This window comes from Oncorhynchus masou, chromosome 27 (genome assembly GCF_036934945.1).
Source record: "Oncorhynchus masou masou isolate Uvic2021 chromosome 27, UVic_Omas_1.1, whole genome shotgun sequence".
Lineage (NCBI taxonomy): Eukaryota > Metazoa > Chordata > Actinopteri > Salmoniformes > Salmonidae > Oncorhynchus > Oncorhynchus masou.
The window spans coordinates 54,536,148-54,549,471 of NC_088238.1; the positions used below are offsets into that span (position 1 = coordinate 54,536,148).

A 13,324-nucleotide genomic window follows, 5' to 3' on the forward strand; every position below is an offset into this window, starting at 1 on the left:
TCAGGCCTGAGGAACAGGGGCAGCAGCTATTTTCACTGCAATCAACCCCATCCTCAGTCACTGACATGATGAAAATCTAGCACATCTGGTATCGCTGCTGCCCTCAGGTCCAGTGGATTCTCAGTCCCCAACGCCTTGAAGAGGCCAATTTATCGGTGTCTTGACCTGTTAGGATCATTAATAATGATGATCCTCTTAAGGATCGGACAATTTTTTTTATTTCTCACGTAAAATGACATACCCAAATCTAACTGCCTGTAGCTCAGGACCGGAAGCAAGGATTAGAAAGGAAACATTTTGAAGTATATGGAAATGTGAAATTAAATGTGGGAAAATAAAACACATTAGATCTGGTAAAAGATAATACAAAGAAATCTTTGAAATGCAAGAGAAAGGCCATCATTTATTATTCCAGCCCAAGTGCAGTTCAGATTTTATACATGCAAAGTTTTAGACTGATCAATGAATCATTGTATTTCTGTTCAAAATGTTGTATCAAGACTGCAAACATGTGCCTAAACATTGGCCTATTAACATCTTTAAGTTCATAACTGTGCACTCTTCTCAAACAATAGTATGGTATTCTTTCACTGTAATAGCTCATGTAAATTGGACAGTGCAGTTAGATGAACAAGAATTTAAAGCTTTCTGCTAATATCAGATATGTCTATGTCCTGGGAAATGTTCTTGTTACTTACAACCGCATGCTATACGCGTTAGCTCAACTGTCCCATGGGGGACCCACCGATCCTGTAGAGGTTTTAAAGCGCATTCCCCTCATGCCATTTCTTCCCTACCTGTTGATGCAGAGCTAGGCTGAAGGTGGGGTGTTGTGATGGCTGAAGTAAGCCCAATGGTGACGAGCTGGGTACTTAACGTTACAGGAGAAAATAAATGGAACCAGGATTCCCAAACCCCACTTCCTCAGCTTCTTCTGGGCGACTTCACACCAGACTGTCGGTCTTGGCAGCACAGTCAGACTGATTTAAATAGGGAGCCAATTATTTTCTGGAGACAGGCAGTGAGAAGAATAAAATAAATAAAAAGGACTAAAAAGAAAAACAGCTCAACATTAAAAGCGAGACAGGAAGTTTGTGCAAGTCACCCTGAAAGTATCAGAGGCTCCAGGGTAGTCCCTCATTAGAAGACAGCTTCAAAAGCAGACTGGTCCATTAAAATAAAAATGGGCCATCATTTATCGCAAGACATTGTCTTTACAGCACTTTGTAAGAGAAATCGATAGCCTGAATTAATTGCCATTGAAACTAGGCCACAGCATGGCCGGGCTTATAAACCCAGGCAATTGAAGAGTGGCACACGTGTGTTGTCGGCTATACAGCCCATTACACACAAATGTTCCTCTTAAATGACATGCTGACCGCACCTCTCACATCACGTGCGCTAGCGTTGCAAAACAAATTTAAACATGTTATTCAATAATTGCGTGCACCAACCAAAGAGCGTCTGCGTTGCCAAGCACTAAAATAGAAGTCAGTTCTATTTGTGATGCTGAACGCAGCATTGGTTTATAGAAGCAGATACCCACGGGCCATCTCCTCATTGGTTTTACCCACCTGGGTGATTGAAAGATTAACTGAATTCACGTGGTAATTATTACAGTTAGATGCCAATCGCCATATAAAGTCCAAAGAAGAAAAAGCCTGGAAGGAGGAAATGACTAGAGACGATTCAGTTGACTGTTTTATGTGTGGATTAATTGTCAGAGTAGAGGACATTTGTGCATTTCAGGTAAAATAACAACAATATTTAATCCCAGAACAAATTAGCTAGCAACAGCAAGCTAGCTAAATAGGACAACTGAAAGCTAGCTAGCTAAATTGCCATAATAAATAAAAAAATTAAAAGCTTTTCGATCAGTGCCCAAATTAATATAATTGGTTCAGAGTTTGTTTTGACAGCTTTTGGTGTGGAGAGACAAAATCAATTTACGCACCATTGCGCCCGGCCAGTTTGGGTATGGTGTTAAATTATCTACGGAACTTTTTTACAATTTGTAAATACAAAAAAAAAGGTCTGCCAAACCCTGTCCGGCTAGATTGACGATATGCATCTTCTAGAGCTCTATTGATGGGACAGGCACTTGTCAAAGTGTGCGATGACAGTGAAACACTACTGGTTTGAAAGTCTGTCTGTCCGCCTCCTGTGCGTGCGCGTGTGTGCACTCTGTGGTTGCAGTCAAATGTCTTTATGCGGAGTGAGAGAGCATGATGCTCCGTCGTCTATGTGAGTCAATTTGCACGTCCCATTCAATGTGGTGATGATGATGAGTCGAAATCCACTTAGCCTGTTGTTTTCTGGAACGTTCATTCATTTTCTTTAAAGCCACGAAAACGAAGCTCATGCTTCAATGGGGTAGAAGTCTGTGAGTTGTTGTGGTTCTGGATGGCCGGCTAGCAACAATTACAGAAAAACTTCCTAGTGGCTTCTTTCAGCACATTAATTTATTTTATTTTGCGTGTTTCATATGCAGCCACGAAGTGCTGGCGAATAGGCTTACTGTGCTTTGATTGACGAGCAGCGAGCCTGACTAGTTTATAAAAGGTGTTGAGCTGACTGAATAAAGTCGATCTCATATTGCCTTCCCATTCATAACGTAGTTATTTATATACGTCCATCGCGTCGGGACAACTGAAGATCTCATTTGTATTGCCGATATGAAGTCCATCAGGACATGCCAGGCAGTGACCTTTATGTGAGTGACTCTTCAGTATCCTACCGTATCACATCGGTAAGAGATCAATTCATTTGACTCCCTAATTTGCATACTGGTAGGATTTTTAGCGATCAACTGCAGATAAATTATTAAAACAGCAGATGAAAATAGCAAATCCTTCTCACTGCAGGAACAATATGTAGGCTGGTGGAGAGAGAGCCTCACTCTGGTCCAAAATATAATAAAAGAAAACGGATTTAATTGTTTAAAAAAAGCTAACGATACTTGTATGTTATTTTGAAAGACATTGATCTAGATCAACATGTTGACAATGGACCAGTCAACTGCTGTTTCCTGTGTAGCGAAGGCCATGATGAACACCTGTTTCATTCTTCAGTCATTCCTGTATTGCAGATAGCTGAGAAAATGCCTCTTAAATAGGAAGCTTGAAGCCTGTGGAAGTCAGCAGACTCTTACAAGATTATTTAAAAAGAAATCTGTGGGTCAGTTGTTAATCAAGCAATTTTTTTAATAAATGTTATTATGCAATTTACAAAAGAGTAGCAAACACCTGATGAAATTCTTTAATTGAACTGATGCCATTCTCGCTCTAAACACGTATGGTCACAAATTAATGGAGCATCTGTTCTGTTTACTTAAGAGACCAATTTTTCCATTTGAAATAGTGCCATCACAATTCTTTTGATTTTAAATGTAACCTTTAATACATTTAAGATCATTTTGGCACTTTATGATGTAATAAAATACATAATTGTGGCAAATTCATATCTTGCAGTAAAATACTTTGCTCTTAAAAAAGACACGTTAAAATGTAAAAAAAAATAAAATAAAAAAAATTGAGGTTTAATGTTCTCCTAGAAAATAGCGCTGATCATATAGGCTTTGGCCAAGACGATATCCAAAACTACTAACAATACGCTGGATTCATATGATCTCACTATGTTAAATTGTAAACACAATACCATAACACATTTTTCCAATCTGGGAGGTAAACTCAATAACGTATTCAATAATTGATGGAATCAAGGCGTTACAATGTGCCAGAGGCCACCAAAATAGAGCAAAAGGGGGACATGCCCGCCCGCCCGCCCGCCCGCCCCCCCCCGAGGATCCTGGCTGTCTACTTTGGTCTTTAGGGGATAGGGGTAGAGGGAAATGCCTGTCTTCGTGTGTGTCAGCCAAATAGAAAAAAAGACAGAGGCGAGCTCTAGATAGACGGGCACTGGAGCGGGAACACCCTTAGCCTCATGATACGGCGATGATGACTCGGTGATAAAATGAGTGTTTCTATGATGATGTGCTGCTCACCCCAGTGTGTGACGTCACAGAAGCCTAAGACCCTCTTTTGCTGATCCATACGCTGGCCGCTCTTCAGCTCACACACAATATTAATCTGTGCAGCAGATTTTACAGACCCTGGCAGACCAAGGGCAATTATGTGATGAGAACAGAGTCGCAGTAAAGGAGAGAATCTGACAGAATCCCCATCAGAACAGAGACATTACAGAGATACAGAATGTAACCCTGGTAAATTCTGCATGCACACCGTGATGGTCAGTGCAACCTACAGTACTTATGATAGCCCAATGGACAAAAACAACCATGACTGGAGTTCACACACACATACATGCATAAAAAGGACCGGTGGGTGGGGGGTCCATATATAGTATGTCTGTCAAATGAGTCAACTAAATATGGAGAGGAACAGACTTTGCTAGTGTGTGTGGTCTTAGTCAACGAACTCCCGACCCTCGGCAGGAACAGGTAGTCAGTGCATGTCACTGTAATACCAATGTGTGCGTGTCCCCTTCTCTCTCCCTCCCACTAATCTCCTCAATAAGGTCTGATTGCCAGGGGCGAGACAGTCTGCTACACTGTTCACTGACTTGTTTATGTGCATACAGTCTCTCTCAGACAGACCCACTGTCAGACATAGGCCCTGAGGACATCCAGGATCAAAGAACACAGCCTCAACACAACAGCGGCATTATATTCCATACGGTCTGAATGTTGTTGCCCAGTGTTAAGTTACCCCCCCCCCCAAACTGTTCTGAGCACATATAGTACCAGTCAAAAGCTTGGACACAGCCACTCATTCAAGAGGTTCTTTATTTTTACATTGTAGAATAGTGAAGACATCAAAACTATGAAATTACACATGGAATCATGTAGTAAGCAAAAAAGTGATAGACAAATCAAAATATATTTTATATTTGAGATTGTCCAAAGTAGCAAACTTTTGCCTTGACAGCTTTGGCACACTCAACCAGCTTCACCTGGAATGCTTTTCCAACAGTCTTGAATGAGTTCCCACATATGCTGAGCATTTGTTGGCTTTGTTTCCTTCACTCTGCGGTCAAACTCATCCCAAACAATCTCTCAGGGTTGGGTGATTGTGGACAATGGTATTTTACCAAATAGGTCCATCTTCTGTATACCACCCCTACCTTGTCACAACTGATTGGCTCAAATGCATTGAGATAAGAAATTGCACAAATTAACAAGGCACACCTGTTAATTGAAATGAAGTCCAAATGACTACCTCATGAAGCTGGTTGAGAGAATGCCAAGAGTGTGCAAATCTGTCATCAAGGCAAAAGGGTGGCTACTTTGAATATATTTGGATTTGTTTAACACTCTTGGTTACGACATGATTCCATATGTGTTTTACTCATCGTTTTGAGGTCTTCATTATTCTACAATGTAGAAAATAGTAAAAATAAAGAAAAACCCTGGAATGAGTAGATGTGTACAAACGTTTGACTGGTACAGTATGAGAGTATACAAGTGCTAAACCTACAGTGACATAAAATGTACTGTAATTACCATAATAACAAAGATGGAGGATGTATTAAGGCTACAGGCACATAAAGACAGTTTTGCCTTCAGTATGATGATTATATAACAAAGTGTTTTCCCATACCACAGAATGGCCAGGGGGAAATATTATGCAAAACAAGATGTCAACCTGTTTCAGGCAGAGAGAAAGATGGGACACACAGCTACAGGTTTGAATAACAAACAAATGTGTTAGAAAATGAGATGGAGGGATGGCAGGAGATAGGGATGAGGGGGAGAGAGCAGTCAAATATCCTATCTGGAAATGGTTTGTGAGTGGGTGAATAAATGAACAAACAAGCAAAATGAGTGAATGAATGAACTAACCAATTAAATGAATGAACATGTTAAAATAAATGCAAGAGTTATGCAAAAGGCTGAATACGTGTCTGTAGCAGTTGCAGAAATGTCTCTTTTCTAAACCCTGAAATTGATCCTCAATCAGAGGCAGGAGAGCTGTCCCTTGTTCAGTATTCAGCTCACACTCAGGTAGTCCGTCTCAGTCGGTCCTCCCCAGGCACAGACACTGAACACCAGTCCTGCTCCACACACACACACACACACAACTGGCATGCAGACACGTACACCTGCCTAATCCACTTAAAACGCGCACACACACACACACACACACACACAGGTAAGTAAAACAAACACGCTGCCTGGATGCAGCTAAAGCCCTAATCTCCCCTCCATTCTAAAGAGGATCTTCCTCTCTCTCTCCCTCTCTCTCATCACCCTGAGCCCTGGCCCAAACCAGACAAGGCGACCAACTTTTTCAAAGACCACACTACACAATAGCAGTGCTGGCTGAAATATGGGAGAGGTGAGAACACACCATCCTGACTCGCTGCTTCTCTCGGCTGTGTTGCCAAGGCAGCGAAAATAAAGTGTTGCAAAGGGTGGTCCTTAAGTCTAGACTGCCACTTCCACCTGCAATGTGACAGACAGCAGGTATCAGAGAGGAGAAAGAGGGAGGGAGAAGTGGAAGGAGAGAGAGGAGATGGGAGGCAAAGAGATTTATTTTTTTTAAAAGGTGGACACAGAGAAAGGAGGAATGAGCGAGAGCGAATGGAGAGAGGAGGAAGGAGGAGGAGAGAGAGAGACGACAACGAGTGGAGATACAAAAACTAGGGCCCTATGAACTCTTTTTTTTTTTTAAACCAATCGAAATTTCAGTTCTCCATTTCCCCCAGTTTTTCACAAATAACACTTTTCTAATAGAAAAAAAAACTTAATTGGATGGTCTAAGTCCAAAACAATGCTTAAACCACATCAGGAGACCACGTTTGAGATCTGGGGGAATGTTAGCGGTCATGTGATTGCAAAACAAATGACCACTGGATTGACACAAATAATCATGATAACATTCTGGCAGGTTGGCATAGGCTACTTTGTGGTTAATATTTCATTGAGTTTCCATCCAACAACAGACAGTTATCATTCATCGCTAATGGCTACACAGACTGTAGACATGACATACGTGCACCACACAGACAGGTCCAGTCCTGTATCCTTCCAGAAAAATGCAGGAAAAAACAAATCACTGATGCATTTTGTTCATGTCTTAAGATGAACTTATTAGAAAATGCATTAATTTGCCCAAGTTCAATACTTTTAGTTGATTTCCTACTAGTTTAAATACATCTTAGAATTTTGTTGAATTCATACAAGGTATGTTAAGCTTTGGTTGACATTTAAGAACGCAATAAATGGCAGTTATGCTAAGCTTATAAAAATAAATAAAAGTAACCCGTCCCCCAGAACCAGTGAATTTGGATCAGTCTGATTTTCAATGCTCTGAGTCAGAGGGGAACCAGCTTGAGGTAGGCTGTACCTTCCAAAAGAGTTGAAAAGTATCTCCTATTTAGAGCACTGCGCTAATCGTAGCCTTGGAGTTAGAGCGTTGGGACAGTAACCGAAAGGTTGCTGGATCGAATCGCCGAGCTGACAAGGCAGTTAACACACTGTTCCCCGGGAGCGGGAGACTTGGATGTTGATTAAGGCAGCTCCCCGCACCTCTCTGATTCAGAGGAGTTGGGTTAAACAGCAGGAAAACACATTCCAGTGCACAACTGCCAAGGTATCCCCCTTTCCATCAAATGTTCTCACAGTAAAGTGTAACCTGTGTGTTTGCTTGTTTATGTGTCTGTCTCCTACCCTGTTCCCTTCAACTCTGCTCCTGTTCTCCAGGACCAAAGGGTTCTGCCAGATCCACAGGATGTCCTCCATTACCAACCACCCTCCAACTTTTCATTACATCATCAATAGTTACTGTTGTCATGGGGGTCCTGTGTGGCTCAGTCGGTAGAGCATGGCGCTTGCAACGCCAAGCGTCGTGGGTTCGATTCCCACTGGGACCACCCATATGTAAAAGTAGTGGCCCCAGCCGACTTGTAAGTCGCTTTGGACAAAAGCGTCTGCTAAATGGGATATATTATATTATTATCTGCTAAGAAAGTTGTTCTATCATACTGGGCACCTAATATGTGAGCTACACAGATTAACTAAGCACACTGGCACTGCAAACAAAGAGAGCAGAAGTGCCTGGACTTTGTAGCCTCCCTCTTCAAGTCCCCCTTCTGAAACTGGCGGCCTGTTGAGAACTAGTGACAGGCAGAACCTCCCACCCACACAGCAACACCACCGCTATATTCCACACACCAGAATTCAGTATTTTAGTCCGATTGCAATGAGTGCCCCCCCCCCCCCCAAAAAACACAACAACTGATAAATGAATGACAACTTTACTAAAAACAATCCAAGTTTGTATTAAAATATTGGCAGGTTGGTTCACAGCTGTTTCACAAGGTGTTCATTGTTGTAAGTTTTCCTTTGATGGTATTTATTTGTTCCATATTAATCAGTGTTGTATCCTAGGACACACACACACACACACACACACACACACAGTTGAAGTCAAAAGTTTACATACATTTAAACTCAGTTCACAATTCCTGACATTTAATCCTAGTAAAAATTAGGTCAGTTAGGATCACCACTTAATTTTAAGAATGTGAAATGTCAGAGTAGAGAGAATGATTTTAGCTTTTATTTCTTTCATCACATTCCCAGTGGGTCAGACGTTTACATACACTCAATTAGTATTTGGTAGCATTGCAATTAAATTGTTTAACATGGGTCAAACGTTTCGGGTAGCCTTCAACAATAAGTTGGCCCAATGAATTTTGGCCCATTCCTCCTGACAGAGCTGGTGTAACTGAGTCAGGTTTGTAGGCCTCCTTGCTCGCACATGCTTTTTCAGTTCTGCTCACACATGTTCTATAGGATTGAGGTCTGGGCTTTGTGATGGCCACTCCAATACCTTGACTTTGTTGTCCTTAAGCCATTTTGCCACAACTTTGGAAGTATGCTTGGGGTCACGACCAAGCTTTAACTTCCTGACTGATGTCTTGAGACGTTGCTTCAATATATCTACATAATTGTCAATCCTCATGATGCCATCTATTTTGTGAAGTGCTCCAGTCCTTCCTGCAGCAAAGTACCCCCACAACATGATGCTGAGACCCCCGTGCTTCACGGTTGGGATGGTGTTCTTCGGCTTGCAAGCCTCCCCCTTTTTCTTCCAAACATAACGATGCTCATTATGGCCAAAAAGTTATATTTTTGTTTCATCAGACCAGAGGACATTTCTCCAAAAAGTATGATCTTTGTCCCCATGTGCAGTTGCAAACCGTAGTCTGGCTTTTTTGGAGCAGTGGCTTCTTATTTGCTAAGCGGCCTTTCAGGTTATGTCAATATAGGACTCGTTTTACTGTGGATATAGATACTTTTGTACCCGTTTCCTCCAACATATTCACACAGTCTTTTGCTGTTGTTCTGGGATTGTTTCGCAGTTTTCGCATCAAAGTACGCTCATCTCTAGGAGACAGACCGCGTCTCCTTCCTGAGAGGTATGATGGCTGCGTGGTTCCATGGTGTTTATACTCGCGTGCCATTGTTTGTACAGATGAACGTGGTACCTTCTGGCATTTGGAAATTGCTCCCAAAGATGAACCAGACTTGTGGAGGTCCAGTTTTTCCCCCCTGAGGTTTTGGCTGATTTCCTTTGATTTTCCCATGAAAAGTAAAGCAAAGAGGCACGGAGTTTGAAGGTCGGCCTTGAAATACATCCACAGGCACACCTCCAATTGACTCAAATTATCTCAATTCGCCTATCAGAAGCTTCTAAAGCCATGACATCATTTTCTGGAATTTTCCAAGCGGTTTAAAAAAGGCACAGTCATCTTAAACTTCTGACCCATTGGAATTGTGATAGTGAATTAAAAGTGAAATAATCTGTCTGTAAACAATTGTTGGAAAAATTACTTGTGTCATGCACAAAGTAGATGTCCTAACCGACTAAACCACAAAAGTGTACTAATGAGTAATGTGAGAATGTTTTCTTCTATCATAATAGAGGACTAGTGAAATGCTACTATTTCAGTGTAGATAAGGGCAGGTTGAAATAAAAACAACAGCCAGACAAGCCAGTGTGTATGAATGGAGTGGAAATCAGCTGACTTCCTGATCTGTAATGGTAAGAAACTTTGTGTCAGGCAGATTGCTACGTTTCGAAAATGCCAACGAAAACATGTCATTTTGAAGACATGGATTTCATGTTGTAATGTTAACAAGGTACCTAAAAGTAGTTTGAATTAATGTTTTCATTTTATAAGCTAAACAAACAAACAACAAAAAGCTAAATTGGCGTGGAAATCAGCCGTTTCCATAGCGATGATGAAAAGAACAGCATTTAGGCTGTAATGATCTCCAAATTGTTCATCATTAGGTAATTACACCGTTGATATAGCAACGGATGCTAATAGTTTATCGAATACCATTGTGACATAGGAGGGGGACACTAGTTGGCATGACAGGCCCTGCAAAAGGCATCATCAGAATAGCTACTGCATTCAGTGATGACTAAAATATCCACCACCGGGAACAAAACAATTACAAGGTGTTAGCGAGAGGACAGAGGTGAGAGAGAGAAATGACTGACAGAAATGGAAAGAGAGACCGACAGTGAAGAGCAAGATGCTAAGACCAGGCGCAACAGTGGACAGACACACAGGAAATGTTATAAATAGATAAAGAAGGACTGAAATAGACAAATGAAACAGACACACAGAGAGCGCGAGACAGAGACAGCGAGGGAGTCCTGTGTGGCAGCCTCGGGGCTCTAGAATAGCTGAGGCAGGAATAGAGAGTTGTGGGCGGCAGCGTACGACGGAGATAAGACACCAAAACAACACCCCGTCAGTTATCCCAGCGTGAGAGGAACACAGAGATTTACACAGACACAAATGAGAGGGGTAAAACAATAGTTCTGGTGTAAAAGCCTTCATAGCCAGTAGCCCTGGAGGAGGAGTGCACAGAGGTGTGGGTATTGTATTGTTGTCTATAACAAGCGGATTTCCAGCGCAGTCCCAACACACCACAGACATCCACAATGATCATTGCAGTCTGCATTAGCTAACAGGAACGCCGCTAACAGAATACAGAACAGCTTCAGTAAATCATCACCATTTAAAAAAGACATTAGTTCTACATAAAAGACAAGTAGTATGTAATAACAGAACTTCAACAGGACATAAAGAATCATATTTCACAGACACACATTGGTGGTATGGCAACTGCTCGGCATCGGACATTAAGGCACTAGAGGGTAGTGCGTACGGCCCAGTACATCACTGGGGCCAAGCTTCCTGCCGTCCAGGACCTATATACCCCCCCCCACAAAAAGAGACTCCAGTCACCCAAGTCGTTGACTGCTCTCTGCTACCGCACGGCAAGCAGCTCCGCGGCGCCGCATGGCAAGCGGCCAAAAGGCTCCTAAACAGCTTTGACCCCAAAGCCATAAGACTGCTGAACAATTAATAAAATGGCTACCCGGACTATTTACTTTGGACCCCCCCCCCCCCCCCCGTTTTTAAACTGCTGCTACTCGCCGTTTATCATCTATGCAGTCACTAACCTGTACCCCCGCACATTGACTGACTGGGTACACAGTGTGTGACAAGATCTCACAGACATCCAGGGGAACATCTTAGAGAGCCACACAGGAGAGAGAGGCACATAACACAACACCAGGTGTAGCCTTCGCTTTGCAACAGAAATACATTCAAATAACAACTTGTTGTGTACATTTCAAGGTAATTTCATTGTAAAGAGTAGGGCCGGGACGATACCAGTGTCTCGATACTCGTTAGTATCGTGTTAAGGAAACAAAACACAAAGCGGATTTAACTTTAGGAAATCAGCCCCAATGTTGGAAACAAACAAACATCATTATGTCGTCATCCAGAGTCACATTTCTTTATTTTCCAAGCTACAGCACTCAGGTTGCAAAGACAGAATATTTTACTGGAAATGTTTACCAGTAAACTACCAGAATGTTTGTATCGTTCAAGGATTTTATTTAAATCTATCACAAGACATCTAGTGGTCATTTAGGGTACTTCATATTATCACAGGTGTCTAATTATCTCTGGCCCGCTCTCTTGCCGTATCACATGTCAAATATGTAATAATTAAAGTGTGACTGCTATCGTCAACATTATGCTTATAGAGTAGAGGAAGGCTCAGTGTAGAAGTGACAGCTAGAGGGACTGTGAAAACAGTTTGACACCTCGTCTCAGTGAGCACGGAAGGACACATGTAGTTTCGGTCCAGCAAAGAGGCACACTACCCACAATGCTGCAGGGTGTCTCGCCACTGCATGGTGTGAAAACGCTGCGTTGTAAGGATCATGCGCCAATGACAACACACCATTGCAGAGCTGTGATCATGAAAACAAACGCTTTCTCTGAATGACTAGCGATGATGACACATTATAAGACTGTACAATCAGACAAACCTGCTTTAGATAATATGCTCTCAAGGGACATTTAGTGTAATTTGCCAGGCGTGAATTGGATACCTTGGTTTTTAATTTCTCGCGCAAAAAAAAAGGGATTTCATTACTGAATACAAGATTTCCCCTTGATAGCTCAATGTCAATCAGAATCAGGGAGAGACAGAGACCAGACGTATTCATTATACAACACACACCTCTCTCTACAGGAGGTATTACTTCCACTCGAACAGCCACTCCACTGATGAGCTTATAGCCGTCGACAGTAGAAGGCTCCCAGCTGGTCCCGTCAGGAAATTGAGAGATTCCAATGAGTGCTCAAATGTCAATAGATTCTCAATGCCCTGTATTGGCTAGGAGAATATACAGCATTTACAACAGATCTAACCAATCCCGTGAAATATTATTGCTGCCCTTAAAGTGAAGCTAAATGATAACGGTGACATGGTATTAACCTCACTACACAGGGAAACTTGCCCCATTCAAGCTCAGAAACTACAGTACATCATGACATCCCTACATCCGTGGTGACTGATGGTGTCAGTGGTGGATTTTGATGGATCACACAGTGAGACAGAGCCTGGCGTCTATTGTTTTCTGCTACTTCACGGCAAGCAAAACCGATGCAGCGAGTCTGGAACCAACAGGGCCCTGGACAGCTTCTATCCCCAAGCTATAAGACTGCTAAATAGTTAACCAATAGCTACCCGGACTATTTGCATTGACCCTTTTTGCACTAACTCCATTGACTCGTCAAATACGCTGCTGCCACTGTTTATTATCTATCCTGTTGCTTAGTCACTGTATCCCTACCTAGATGTACATACACTACATGGCCAAAAGTACGTGGGCACCTGCTCGTCAAACATCTCATTCCAAAGTCATTAATATGGAGTTGTCCCCCCGTTTCTTTTTTAACAGCCTCCACTCTTCTG

The 13,324-nt window shown here is 42.2% G+C and overlaps 1 protein-coding gene and 1 non-coding gene across 11 annotated transcripts in view; one reads left to right on the plus strand and one right to left on the minus strand.

Moving 5' to 3' along the window:
• LOC135516425 (calcium/calmodulin-dependent protein kinase type II delta chain) overlaps nt 1–13,324 on the minus strand; it is a 105,893-nt gene that overhangs the window by 63,793 nt on the left and 28,776 nt on the right. The window lies entirely within an intron of this gene.
• On the plus strand, nt 7,818–7,893 carry trnaa-ugc (transfer RNA alanine (anticodon UGC)). Its single transcript has one exon. It is a non-coding gene; the product is annotated as a tRNA-Ala (tRNA).